The following is a 13,765-nucleotide window of genomic DNA, read 5'->3' as shown; positions in this document are numbered from 1 at the left end:
TGTCCTGTCTCTTTCTCAAAAATGAATAAACTTTAAAAAAAAAAAAAAAGGAAACAACTACCCAGTGCACATTGCACAGCAAATGCGAGTCGCACCGCGATGGAGGCCCTCTTGCCCATCCAGCCTCCTGGGTAGAGAAAGCCACTTTCTTAGCCGACGTCTCTTATAATGTAGCCAGCTCGAATCCTGGGGGGTTTGCTTCCCTAATCAGAACTGAAATTACATGACAGAAGAAGGGCCTCATGAGTGTAACACTGGATAGGTTGCCAGCATCTACTGCAACATCTGTGTCACGGAGCCTGGAACTGCAGGGCCAGGTGGGCAGCCTTGAAGCGGTGGGTGAGGAATGTGGAGTTGAGAGACCTCATGTTCTAAGACTCAGGTTCCTCATTCTTCAGTGGGAATAAGAGTAACTACGTGAGGGCGCCTGGGTGGCCCAGTCAGTTCAGCATCTGACTCTTGATCTCGGCTCAGGTCATGACCTCACGGTTTGTGCATTTGAGCCCCGCGTCGGGTGGGCCCGAGCCCGTCTTTGGGCTCCTTGTTCTCTCTCCCTTTCTCTCTCCCTCCGTGTGCCCCTCACTCACTTGCACGCTCTCTCAGAAGTATAAAATAAATACAGTAAATACCATACGATAATAACTGCCTGCGGGTTAGTTTGGGATTATGTGGTCACGCACCAGCCCCAGCACACTGTAAGCGCCCCGAGCGTCAGCTATTCTTTGTCATCACTGAAGATCATCAGGCTCACCTTTTGCATTCGCGGCGATGGGGGAGCTCAGGCAGCGGGGGGATCACATCCTAGCATCTTCCTCGACGTGAGCCTTGACTTTCTGCCTCCCGTTCTCTGCACATTCAGATAGCTCACTGGGGCGGGGGTCGAGGGGACCTTCCCTGGCCCCAGTGAGCCTTTTGAACTCTGGCTTGTGCTCCTCTGCTGTCCTCCTCCTCCTCCTCCTCCTCCTCCTCCTCCTCCTCTCCATCCGTCTTCACGCACTGGTGGAAGTCCTCCGACTCTGGGAAACCTCCCTGAAGTCCCCGTAGGGATTCCTCCTCGCCTCTTACCAGTGTGACACTGTGAAGTCAGTCAGCTTCAGATGAACGTATGTCACCTCTTAAGCCAGCGGGCACGAGTGGCCTTCTCTGCTTTTCTTTGCATTTTCTTCAGGACCCAGCCCAGGATCTGGCTTAACGCAAGTTCTCCGCAGATGCCCGCTTAATTTCTGGACTGCCGTAGAAGTACAGAGTGGGTTGAAAACTTGCAGAAGGATCAGAGTTTGTGGGGATGGTCTCTGGACTTGACCAAGCACCTTCTAGTGGCAGTGAACGATGGGGTTCTTGAGCAAACAGCTAAGAAAGAATTCTTGAGATGTCTTTGGTGCAAAAAGGTGATTTTATTAAAGCACGGGGACAGGACCTGTGGGCAGAGAGAGCTGCACCGGGGTTGTGAGGAGTGACTGACTATGTACCTTTAAGTTTCTGGGGGTGAGGGAGAGCATTAAGTCTCTACAGAGTTTGAAAGCAAGGCTTTCAGGACCTTGAGGGGCTAGCTGCTGTTAAGATAAGGTTACTTTTAGTCTTTAATGAAACAGAAACATGAAGGAAGTAAGACGGCCATGAATTGCTTGAGCAAGGTCACTCTCTGCATGTTTCAGGCTGCAAGCTGTAGGGAGATTTAATTTCAGCTACATTTCTCTTGCCTGTGTTTCCCTCATCAGCGAACACAACACACAAGGGTGAGAATGAATGTACCACGCTGGGATTGCTGTTTCTTCCACAGGTGGGGGTGAGGAACACGGAAGTTCACCCCCCTCTTGCGTTGGCAAGCTCTGAACGTGGCCCAGGGTGGCAGGTTCTGCCAAGTCCTGGACCCAGTGTGCACACAGCTCTCGGCACAGGGAACCCACTTCTCCCGCGGGTCACCCGCGGCGTCAAGGTGATGAGAGACAGAAGCAGGTTCCATTTCCCCTCCTGGTTCCAGATGTCATGTGACCCTCCCCTCACTGCTGCAGGCTCTAGTTCATTCTTGCTGTCACCTGCCTCCGGCTTTCTTCTCCACGGATGGCTGACCTATAGTAACTGCACCTGGAGGTGAGACATAGAAGCAACAGCCTGCAGGGACTGCATGGCCAGCATAGCCTGCGGTCTCCATTGCAGAAGGTCTAGCCCCCGTAAACGCTACAAATCCTTCCTTGGTAAATTACCCCCAGAGGTTCTCCTTCTCTGATCAGACCCCACCTGATCCAGTGGGTACAGCTGATCACACATGCAGACCCTCACAATTGCAGGTACAGTGGAGGCCACGCCTCGCGTCTAAGAGTTCACGTGCAACGAGGCAGCATGGACCCTGCCAATCCCCATCTCAGAGGCTGTGGCGCCCACCACGCCTTTTCTCTCCCGGGCTGTTGAGGTTGGGACTGGGGTTGACACAGAGGTGGTGGGACTTGTGCACGTGACCACAACTGGAGGAAGAGCGTGCTCAAAGGGAAGTGGACAGGATGAAGGTTGCCATGCAAAAGCTTGCCGTGACTGGTGGCGAGAGGGGCAATGCTTTCATTTTGGGGCAGCAGGTTGTTGCCTGGTGTCTGTGAACTGGTAGTGGGGAGGGATCCCAGGGAATCCCATGCTGCAGATTCTGAGGGATGCATTTGCCTTCAAAGCAGCAACAGCAGCTGTACCCGGTCCTTGAATGGTGCTGTGCAGGGGCCAGCTGGGGCCGCAAGCGTTTACATAGGAGTGGCCCCTTGGGAGGCAACACTGGAGAGTGGGGCCGATCACAGCCCTCCAGTGCAGCTAGGCTGCATGGATCCGAGGCAGACTGAAAAAAGGAAAAACATCCAAAATGGAAGTAAAATATGCAACCATGTATATGTTCACAGGAGGAAAACATAGGGATGGGGAGAAAGGAGAGAAGTGGAAACAGTGAACCTCCCAAGACGCCCTGTTACGGAGAGATAAAATGAAACCTCCTGTCTGTCACCAGAATGCCATAATTTTATCATTCTTCCCACGCAATGCTATGCTATTTTGGGTTCTGGGGTTCCCCCCCACCTCTGTGTGCCCAGGATGTCTGAGAAACAAACGTGTAAGAAAATGTTTTATTCTCCCCAGCAAGGGATGGAGAATTCATTACAGGAAGCGCATCTCTGAGCTGCCTCCTCCGTGTCATCGTGCTCTGCCCTGCAGAAGATTTCGTCTGCGAGCAGAAGCCTAATGAATTTGCCCACTGTGGTCCTGTGCCCAGAAACTGAAATCCTGTTGTGCTTCACTGGTGGGATCCTTTTCCTCAGCCACGGAGCCAAGCAGAACGGAAAAGATGGCCAGCCTCCCTTTTGCAAAGACAATGTGTCTCCCCTCCCCCTTACACACCATGCCAGTGATTTCTACATTCTGCTGGGTCTAATTTCCTTTGTAAAAGGAAAAAGGAAAAAAAAACCCACAACAAGACAAAACAAAACAAAAGAAAGAAACTTGGAACTCTTTTGAGGACAAGGAAGGAGAAGCTGGAGGAAGGGGAAGCATTTGATGTCACCTGATTACCATCTGTTCACCAAGTTAGATATTACATCAAAGGAACAATCGAGAGCCTGTATAAACCAGGACACTGATGGTCGTCCTTGTACGTGTTGTGCCTCCCTTCTTGGCCTTTTCAGCCAGGCTTCCTCTGTCTCAGGATGGCTATGGCCTTCATCACCTGTGCACCTCTTCCCACTCTGGATGAGGTCAGAGCTGCAGGCTGGGCCCCGGGAAGGTCCTGGGCGGGGTCCCCTCCACACCTCCGTGGTCGGGGCAAGCTTTCCTTGGTGGAGGTCACTCTGCCCAGAGCCCGGAGGCTGGGACAGCCCTGTACAGAGCCCACCGGAGGCTGTGTTGTTTCCAGAATGGTATTTTCAGCAGCAGAGCAAGCCAGGAAACTTAAGGAAAGAAGCTGCCATTCATCTCCAGCAGGACACAGGACAGGGCAGTAGACTGGTCACCAGCCAGCCCGAACAGCCATCTGCTAAGATCAAGTCATTTCTCCTTGGAACACGATGACACTTCAGCCTAAAAAGGGAACTGAGCCAGTTTGGGACCTCGGCTTGGGCCCGTTCCAGCTCTGATAATAAAAAGTTATGTTTTCCTCAGAGGGGTCCGTAGTGACAGGGAAAGGACTACTGCCAGGTGCCCTCAGACCTCCCTGTTTCTCCTTGCACCCCCAGACAGATGCTCTTACATCCTGCCATTTATATGCTATTCTGTGAAAGAGTCAGACCAAAGTGAGCCCTACAGTGCTTGGAAGATTTATTTTGCAATATAAAATGCACCTCCTCTCTGTAAGCCACACGACTCTCCTTTAACTCTTTACCTGGATGTTTTGCCATTTCTGTGCAAGCTGGGTGTTTCTCTGTGGCTTCTAAGACCGCATCATGTCTACCCAGAGATCTCTGATCGGTCCACTTTTTCCAAGTTCATCCATTCTTAAAGTTGAGCACAAATGCTATCTCCTCTATGAGGCCTTGGCTGAGATCCCAGAGTTCCTGCTTCCCACCCAAGGTGATCTTCTTTCTAGATTCCCCTAGAATTCCCCTGTTTATTGCAGACTAAATTTTAAGGATCCCATTCATTTCTGCATCACTTAATGGTTGTCTAGGTACATAGTACAGTGGTTAAGTATGTGGATTCTGGAGGTAGATTTTCTGGGTGCACAGCTGGGCTTACGTATTCACTGTGTGACTTGGGGCAAATTATTTAACCTGTCTATGTACCAGTTTGTAAGATGAGGATAATAACTAACTATCACGTATGACTGTTGTACAAATTAAATGAGCAAATCTCTGCTGAGTGTGTAGAACTGGGACTAGCAAGGCCCAGCAAAGTTGGTTGTGTTTATTAATATGATTTATTATTATTTTTTCCTTTAAGTTTCCTGATGGCAGGGGTCCATCTTGTCTAACTTTCTACTCTACCACAGTGTTTTGCATATTGATACATGTTTATTTACTTTGCGTATCAATGCACATTTATTTATAAATAAATAGATGTCCAATGAATAAATAAGACTCGCGTTCCTTACAAGCTGGTCTCATTTTCCTCCATTAGTTGAGTTACAGGAGACTTGATAAAACTGATATAGACGTTAAATGATATTATTAACACACCTCTTAAATATAATACATCAGATGATCATCCTTTCTATCTCAGCTTGCCATCTCATCACTGCCCAGAGGCAGTATAGAAACCCTCTTGGTGGCATTGTGTGGAGGTGGCATAAAGCCAGTCCTGACCCTCTGTGAGTCCATAGTTCAAGTCAAGCCTTCTAGCAATAGATAAATAATAAATCACTGCTGGCCTAGGTCTCTCTCTCATAGTGCCTGGCATCTGGCAATACTGTTTGACCCACCATGTAGAGACGGGCCCACTGAGGCCAGATGTGGGTCCTAGAAGTAGAAGTTAGCGATTCATACACACCCCCAGGTCTGGGAAGGGCTTTGGAGAAGCCATGGAATTTTTGTCATAGACCTGGTATGACCCCTCAAATTTTGGGAGTTGTCTCCACACAAGTATTGCTGTCCATAGTTCTGAAGATCATTTGTAAAAGGACCTAGTTGTTTCTGCTACGCCTGGGTTCTGCTTGTTCCTGTTCTAGCTCTCTTTGGAATTCTTGAGCAGGTGAGAAAAAATATGGGGATGGGAAAGAGGGGGGGGGGGAGAGAGAGAGAGAGAGAGAGAGAGAGAGAGAATATGAATTAATTACCAAGGAGAAAAAGGAGAGATTTCAATTTCAACACCTTTTCCCACTGTTGTTAACCATGAATGAGACAACCGTGGATCCCATCCAAAATATCCGTCACCCGAGGGAGGGTGAGGAACATGTGCACCCAGGGAAGACAAGGTATGTAAGTGTTGGCCCTGGGGAAGGCCAGTCTTCTGGGAGAGAGAAGGTGCACCAGCCAGGTGGGTGTGGATGATGAGAGTATCATGGCAGCCAAGTGATAGGAAGCATTCACAGCTCTTCTTTTCTTTCTTAATGAAAAACTCGCAATTTTTACACTGTGGCAGAGCAAATAGAACTGTGACTTACGATTCACGATTGATATTGTTTGACACTTTTCTCATGTCCCTTCTGGCTCGGAGCTTTACTGTGCTCAGCTTCACGGAGAGAAGACGCAGAGGCATGGAGAACCACAGTGCCCACTCTGTCCTTGAAGTCGTGTTTACAGCAGATGTTTCTTTCTTTATTTAAATTCATCCCCTGGACCTAAAAGCCTTCTCTGAGCAGAGTGGGAGTCCCCAGTTGCTTGCAGAACTAAGCGGGAAAGACCAGGTAGGCTCAGAGATCTGACTGGTCCAGGAAGGAGAGGGTGTCTTGAATAAATGACGGCGTCAAAATCCTGCCCAGTGATAGCTTAGACATGATTGTAAGGCAGTATGAATTTCTGTATTTTGTGATGTAGTTGACCTCGGTTTATAAGCACAAGAAAACCTAGTGCGAACCCTGCCCCCAGCCCCGCAGGGATGTCTGTCTGGGGAGGGGCGGATCCAAGTAGACCCCAAAGCAGTGGTGAGCCACCCCAGGGGCTTCACTGAGTCCCTTTCAAACCAGTAAATACGGCAGTTTTCTGTTGAAAGCAAATATGATTACAGTGGTTTAAATCATTTAAGGCCAAATAAAATCTTTGCGGAGTCGGCTGAGGTGTTAAGCACGAATGTCTTGTGAGCAATTAAAATTTCAGTCCAGATCACAGCAGGAGCGGAGCTGCAGGGAAGGCAACGCACCTGCCTTGCGCATGCGCAGTGGGGGAGGCTCCTTCCCGAGATTTCCGGGGAAGAGGAGGCCGCTCCCCCTTGATTTCCCTCCCTGCGCGGGACAGTGGGAAGGGAATTGTGTCAGGAACTGAGCTGCGTGGCCCCTTGAATGTTCCATGCAGAGCGAACCGCCCTTGGCCAGGCCTTGGCTCCCAGGCTGGAAAGTCAAGGTTGAGGTGTGCTCAGTTTGTACCGGGAGCTGCCCTCCCACAAACTGGAGGCTGTAGATTATGAGGTAGGGGTGCCAAATCCCATGCCACGGCCTGAGGTCATCCCATGCAATATTCCCTCTGAAGACCCTAAAGCTCTTCATCCAGCTAGGGGGGAGGGTAAGAGGCCCCTTCCTTGCCTGAGTACCCTGAGTACTATCACAGAGGACCCACTTTCTGCTTAGCTGAGGCACACCACACAGCCTAGAGGAGCCCCCAGAGCCCCTAGGACCACCTTGCCCCTAGCCCCTAACATAATCCTCAGGGGGCATCAGACAGCCATTTAAAGAGCAACCAGCCTGTTTCTTATTGGATGACAGACTCAGTGCAAAATGTGGGGGGGGGGGGGGGGGGTGGCGGGGCAGGGAGGGCATCTGGCATATCAGCCTACATTTTAAAGGACTCGAGCCTTAGACCTAGCAAACCCACTTTCCAGGCATCTATGATATACAGATAGACCTGTGTGTATGTTCCATGTGTGCAGAAGGCTGTTCACTATGGCATTACAGTAGCCAAAGAGTAAAATCAAGTATTTATGAATAGGGAACAGGTAAGACACATGATGGTCCGCCACAAAATGGAATACCATGCCACTATAAAAAAAAAAATGGCAAATCTGCATGAACTGATACAGAAAGATCTCTAGGACATATTGTAAACGGAAAGAAGCAAGGCACAGGACAGTTTGTATCCTATACTGCTTTCTAGAACAGTGTTTCTCAAATTTTTCATCATCATCACCCCCCCCCAAGAAACCTTTAAAGACATCCGTCCCCCGTGAAATGTTGATATCATGTATATCTGTCTATATGCGGCGTGTCTAATGTATATTTGTGATTTACACATAAAAAAGGGAAGAACTTTTCACTTCCCAAAATCAATTTTCACCCCCTTGGGGGTGGTATCACCCCAACTGAGGAAGCCTCTTCGATAAGAAAGTGAGAAAATATATTATGAAACAAATTGGAAGGCTACTTAAGAAACTGAGAACACTAGTTGCCTATAAGGAAGGGAGCCGATGGGGAGATGGGCACAAAGGTGTGATCAAGATTGCCCCACATAGGGGTGCCTGGCTGGTTCAGTGGGTAGAGTGTGGGGCTCTTGGTCTTGGGGGTAGTGAGTCTGAGCACCCCCCGGGGTTGAAAGATGACTTACGACTTAAAAAAAATAAATGTAAGTTAGAGGCGCCTGGGTGACTCAGTCAGTTAAACATCTGACCCTTGGCTTAGGCTCAGGTCGTAAGTTGGAGCCTCACATGGGGCTCTGTGCTGACAGCACAGAACCTGCTTGGGATTCGCCCTCTCTCCCTCTCTCTCTCTTTCCCTCTCCCCCTGCCACTCCCCCACTCGTGCTTTCTCTCTCTCAAGAAAAATAAACTTAAAAAAATAAATATAAGTTAAAAAGATTTCCCCTTGTAGTCTCTCTTCTATTATTCTTGTCTCTGAAGTTTGCAAATGTATTATTGCCTATTGGAAACCATTAAATTGAAAGGCTGTCTACACTGTTCCCTAAACCAAGGGGGTCCCTGCCCAGGCTGGAGGCACCACCCGGGGGACCCCCGCTCCTCAAGAAGAGTCTTTTGTCCTCTCAGGTTTATTTTTCAGTGCAAAAAAGATTGCAGTTTCGAAGATTGCAGCTTCTACTTTAAAAGCAGCAGTCTGGGGGTGCCTGGGTGGCTTAGTCGAATAAGCGCCCAACGTCCACTCGGGTCATGATCTCGTGGTCTGTGGATTTGAATCCCGCGTTAGCCTCTGTGCTGACAGCTCAGAGCCTGGAGCCTGCTTCGGATTCTGTGTCTCCCTCTCTCTTGCTACTCCCAGGTCGTGCTCTGTCTCTCTCAAAAATAAATAAAAATAAGCACTAAAAAACAAAAAAAAAATTTTTAAAGTAGCAGTCTGTTTCAAATCCCAGGGAAGAGATTTCCAGGGAGTATTGGGCAAGCAGGCAGCAGCCTTTCTAAGAGAGAGAGAGAGAGAGAGAGAGAGAGCAAGCAAAATGAAGGAGGAAATCACCCGTGCCCTCTCTTCCTCCCTTGGCGAACACAGTCTGTCTCAGGGCCCTGCTGGGGAGAGGTGACAGAGCAGAGATCCATGGCCCAGGAGTTCAACCAGAGCCGGGCTGGGTCAGCTTCCTCCAAAGGAGTGTGTTTCCTCCTTCCACAGGCGGGGGCCCTCCCAAGGAGGAAAGGCCATGCTGAAGGTTGATTAGTGGATCAGCAATTCCATTGTGGGATTAACAGAACAAAACAAAAACAAAACACAACGTTGGGCTCGCAGTTCAGTGTGTCAGCAACTTTAATTTGATTGTGTAACGAGGCACGATGGTAAACAACATCTGCATGATCGCGCCCTAACCTTCGCTTAAATATCAAACACTGCGGTGTCTCATTTGGTACAAACACCTGCCTTTGAATGAGTTCTGTTTGGTAAATGCCCCAAAAAGTCACCTAAGGAGGAGGCAGTTAGTACATTGGGGTCAAGTCCTGGCTGTGCCCCAAAGTCTGTAGAATGGGTATAATAATACTCAGTTTCCCCATCTGTAGAATGGGTATAATAATACCCATCTACATGATGATGCTGTTGCGAAGAGTGAGTGATTTGATAGAAGAAATGCTTCATAAGAGGATGATATCTTCGTTGTGGGCCTTGTTACTTCTAGGAGAGGGAGGGAAGGAGGGAAGGAGTCTTGCTTTTCAGAGTAGAGGCACTCGAGTAGAGGGCATTCGGCAGCTTGCTGAGCTGAATTGAAATGCCTCTGCCTTATTTGAGGGTGATTCTTGGAACAGACATCTCCCTTCTGGAATGTGGATTCATGCCTCAACGTTTTCAGAATGTGGAAGCCACTTGTGAGCGTATGATTTGGCTCTCCAGGGCACTATGTGCAAAACGGCAGCCTCCAAGGCTGGGTTTTCTGCCCTGTTGCCACTATTTCCCTTTTGGGCCTCCGGGTTGTCACTGAAGTTTCGTGTCCTCTCCTCTTGCCACCTCTGATTGTTGCTCTTTGAAATACACGCTGGGAAGTACAACTTCGGGAAGGCAAGCAACATTTCCCTCTGCTAAGCCACACGGATGCTGGGCTCTGGGCTGTAAACCTTAGGATGCTTCTTTCAGAATTGCCTGGTTCCTCAGGACATTCTCTACCATAATAAATTACCACTGCACCATCCATCCTACTAACTGGGGCTCTAACAGAAGAATCTGACCTTTACAGTTTTAAAGTTATTTATTTAAAAAAATTTTTTTAATGTTTATTTTTGAGAGAGAGAGAGAGAGAGAGAGAGAGAGAGACAGAGCACAAGTGGGGAAGGGTCAGAGACAGAGGGAGACACAGAATCTGAAGCAGGCTCCACGTTCTTAGCTGTATGCACAGAGCCCAACACAGGGCTCAAACCCATGAACCATGAGATTATGACCTGAGCTGAAGTCAGACACTTAACCAACTGAGCTACCCAGGTGCCCCTAAAGTTATATTTATTATTTAAGGTCTTTATTGAGGCACCTGGGTGGCTCAGTAGGTTGATCATCAGGCTCTTGATTTTGGCTTAGGTCATGACCTCATGGTTCGATGCTTCAAGGTACCGCTTGGGCTCTGTGCTGGCAGCGTGGAGCCTACCTGGGATTCTCTCTCTCTCTCTCTCTCTCTCTCTCTCTGCCCTTCCCTGAGTCTCTCTCTCTCTCAAAATAAATAAATAAACTTAGAAAACAAAGAAGTTGTACCTTTAAGATCTTTATTAACAAGTGTTTGCTGTTTGTTGATCCTTTTGAAAAAGCAAGTCGGAAACTATTATTATAGATTAAAAATGAGGTTCCTAGAAATTTCAATTTGACCACATAGGAAAAAAACCTCTAAAGGTGTGTTGAGAAAAACCAGGTTTTAAAACACACATGCACGCACGCACACACAAACATTTGTCATGACCAAAAAGAGATTAGGTAAAAATAATAGAAACCCCATCCTGCATAGCTAATGCAGATAGTTTGGGTATCTGATCAATGGGCAAAAAGCAAGCACTTAAGGCCCTCAGCTCCAATCTTTTGTTCATTTCTTATTGCTGGAATTTCATATTCGTTCTTGTTGGATGCCTCAACCAGCCGGTGGTAGAGACGGTCAGTGAGCATTTACTCAGCCCTGCACTGCTCATGCTGGAGCAAAGTCTCAGCCGGTGGGTCCGCTGCTTTGGTCTCTGTGCTATCCAGCGGTTTCCAGTTTTCTGAGCCTCTGTGTGGGAAATTGAAGTTTTGTGGGTACTAACCTTGAGGGACCTGCTGACCTTGGGTCTCATCTCCTTGATTCCCCTTACCTTCTTCATTGCCATCCTCTCTAGGCCGTCTTTGATAAGAAGGGACCCCTGGGAAGTCATGGTCTATAACCCCGATACACATTCTGTCTTTATGGCCTACCTTCTTCTCCTGCACCCCGCTTGTCAGCCCCCTCCACCTTTTCTCCCCCAACAGAAGGGCTGGGATCCTGGGGTCCACGCCCACAGTCTGTGCTCAGCAGGAAGCTGGGAGCCTACGCGCAGTATGGGAGTGCCGGGACTGTTGGCCCTGATCTTGGGGAGCCCTCCAAGAGCCATCCCCTCTCTTTTCACCCTACTCTCATCGCTTTGGTAGCTCCACTGGTGATTGTGTGGAGGACCCGGCCGATCTTGGATAGTCTATAATGCCTCTGGTGAGCTGTGTCACCGCCTTGCACTGGAACCCCACCAGGGCGCGTGACCTTTGCTGCCCCTGTACCCTTTTCTCCTGCAACAAGATCAAATTCCAGTCTCTCCACCAACTACACTGAGAAAGTTCTTCCTGGGGCTTTTCTTCTTTATGGCAGTCTTGGTGTACAAAATACGTCTTCCTCAGTGTCCTTTTTGTTTATTGAAACCATATTCGTTTCTCACAAGGAACCATTTTATTGTTCCCCAAAGCTTCATTGCAATGACCCTGACCCAGCAGGCAGAGGTCGTGGATGTGAGTCCTCTGCCGCTGCTCCCTGTGCTTGGCATTGACCTTGCGGACGAGGGCGAGGCAGGGACTGCTGGGAGCGATGGCAATTAGGCTGGTGCCGTGTTGGAGCTGCACAGGGCTCTCTGAGCTTCCTTCTTTTTAAATTAAAGGAGAAAAAGATGCTTGTTGTGGAAAACAGTTACAAAACAAACATAAAGCATATGCAGAAGAAGGCAATAGATGTTACATATAATCCTACTACTTAGAAATAAGGAGTATTAACATCTAGGCGTATAGACATCTATGTATATATGCATATGTGTGTGCAGGTATCCCTATATATACATATAGATGGAAAGAAAAACAAATACGGATAAATATCTATGCATGTGTGTGTGTATATTTGTGTGTGTGTGTGTGTGTGTGCATATTTAGGTTGGATAGTTTTGTTTGTTTTTACTTTTATGCACAAATGGCATACACACCGCACAGGGTCGCGTGATCTGCTTGATGCCTTCTAGAAAATTTGCTAATATATCGCAACCAACCCTCAAAATCAATAAACACATTTCTTATACATTGTCCCTGACTCTCCACTTAAGAAGTTATTTTAGTTTTTGACCACGATAAGCTCGAGGTACTGAAAATCCTTGCACAGGATTTTGTTCAAATTCTGAATTCTTTCTTGAGGCTACGTGTTAAAAGGCAGACTTCCTTGCTGAATTGAAGGTTTGCACGTCATGCCAAATATAAGCAGCTGTTCTTACCAGCTGTGCGTGTCCTTCTTTTGCATCATGCTTAATATTGTCCTTTGCCCACTTTTTCAAAAAAGATATTGGTTATTTTCCTATCGATTGATAAGATTCCTTTCTTCTTAATAGGCATTAGTTGCCCACCCTAGTGCTTAGCATTGGCTGCCCTGTCTTTTTTTGTTGTTACTGTCAATTTTTTAAGTTTATTTATTTTGAGAGAGAGAGAGAGAGTGCAAGCGAGGGAGGGGCAGAGAGAGAGAATCACAAGCAGGCTCCAACCTATCAGCGCAGAGCCTAACATGGGGCTCCATCTCACAAACCGGGGGATCATGACCTGAGCCAAAATCAAGAGTCGGACGCTCAACTGCTCAGCCAACTAAGTCAGGCGCCCCAGCATTGGCTGCCCTTTCTGACACCTGTGTATTCTGCTAAGTACCACTAACAAATCGATTTTGTTCAACTCCGTTCAAACACACGCTGAACTAAAAAGCCGGATATTTCCCCATCACGTTATCCAAAGTGTTATCCGTGTTGTTTACTGGGTTCTGCTGCCCCACTGCCACCCAATCAGAATTTCATTTCTTCCATCAACTAAAGCAAGGTCATTCCTGCCCCTAAAGCTCCAGGAAAATTGTTCCTGTTTCTCAAGTTGTAGTTCAGACATCACCAACTCCAGGAAGCTTCCCTGATTTCTCTTTCATTGTAATCCCTTGACCCTTTCTTTGAACTCTTGAAGAACTTGCTGTCTCTACACATTTAGCAGTTCAACTTGATATTCTTTTGTATTATTAGTATATATGTGTGTATAGATACATGTATGCCTATACATATTCCATTGATCAATGAAGGACCCAGTATTTCTCATTCTCCTTCTAAATGTTCTTTAAAGACTAGGGCAGAGATGACGAGTTGTTAATGATTGGCTGATTGATTAAGAAAGAAAGACCATGAGCAATATTTCTGTGCTTAAAAGCAACACTAGAATGTATAAAAATATTGAAGGTCACCAGTAATGATGGACTTTCCCCTCTGTGTAAGTGGGGATATGTGGTACCCTGGTAAACCAGAGAGTGATACATTC

The 13,765-nt window shown here is 47.6% G+C and overlaps 1 pseudogene; it reads right to left on the bottom strand.

The window, feature by feature from the left end:
* Positions 1–11,113: 11,113 nt before the first annotated feature.
* On the bottom strand, positions 11,114–11,991 carry LOC109278991 (Y-box-binding protein 1-like; annotated as a pseudogene).
* Between the last annotated feature and the right edge of the window lie 1,774 nt (positions 11,992–13,765).

Source organism: Panthera pardus, unplaced genomic scaffold (genome assembly GCF_024362965.1).
Source record: "Panthera pardus isolate Hobbes unplaced genomic scaffold, ASM2436296v1 HiC_scaffold_2, whole genome shotgun sequence".
NCBI lineage: Eukaryota > Metazoa > Chordata > Mammalia > Carnivora > Felidae > Panthera > Panthera pardus.
The sequence above is the reverse complement of the archived record's forward strand: the minus strand, read 5'-3'. Positions and strand labels throughout refer to the sequence as shown.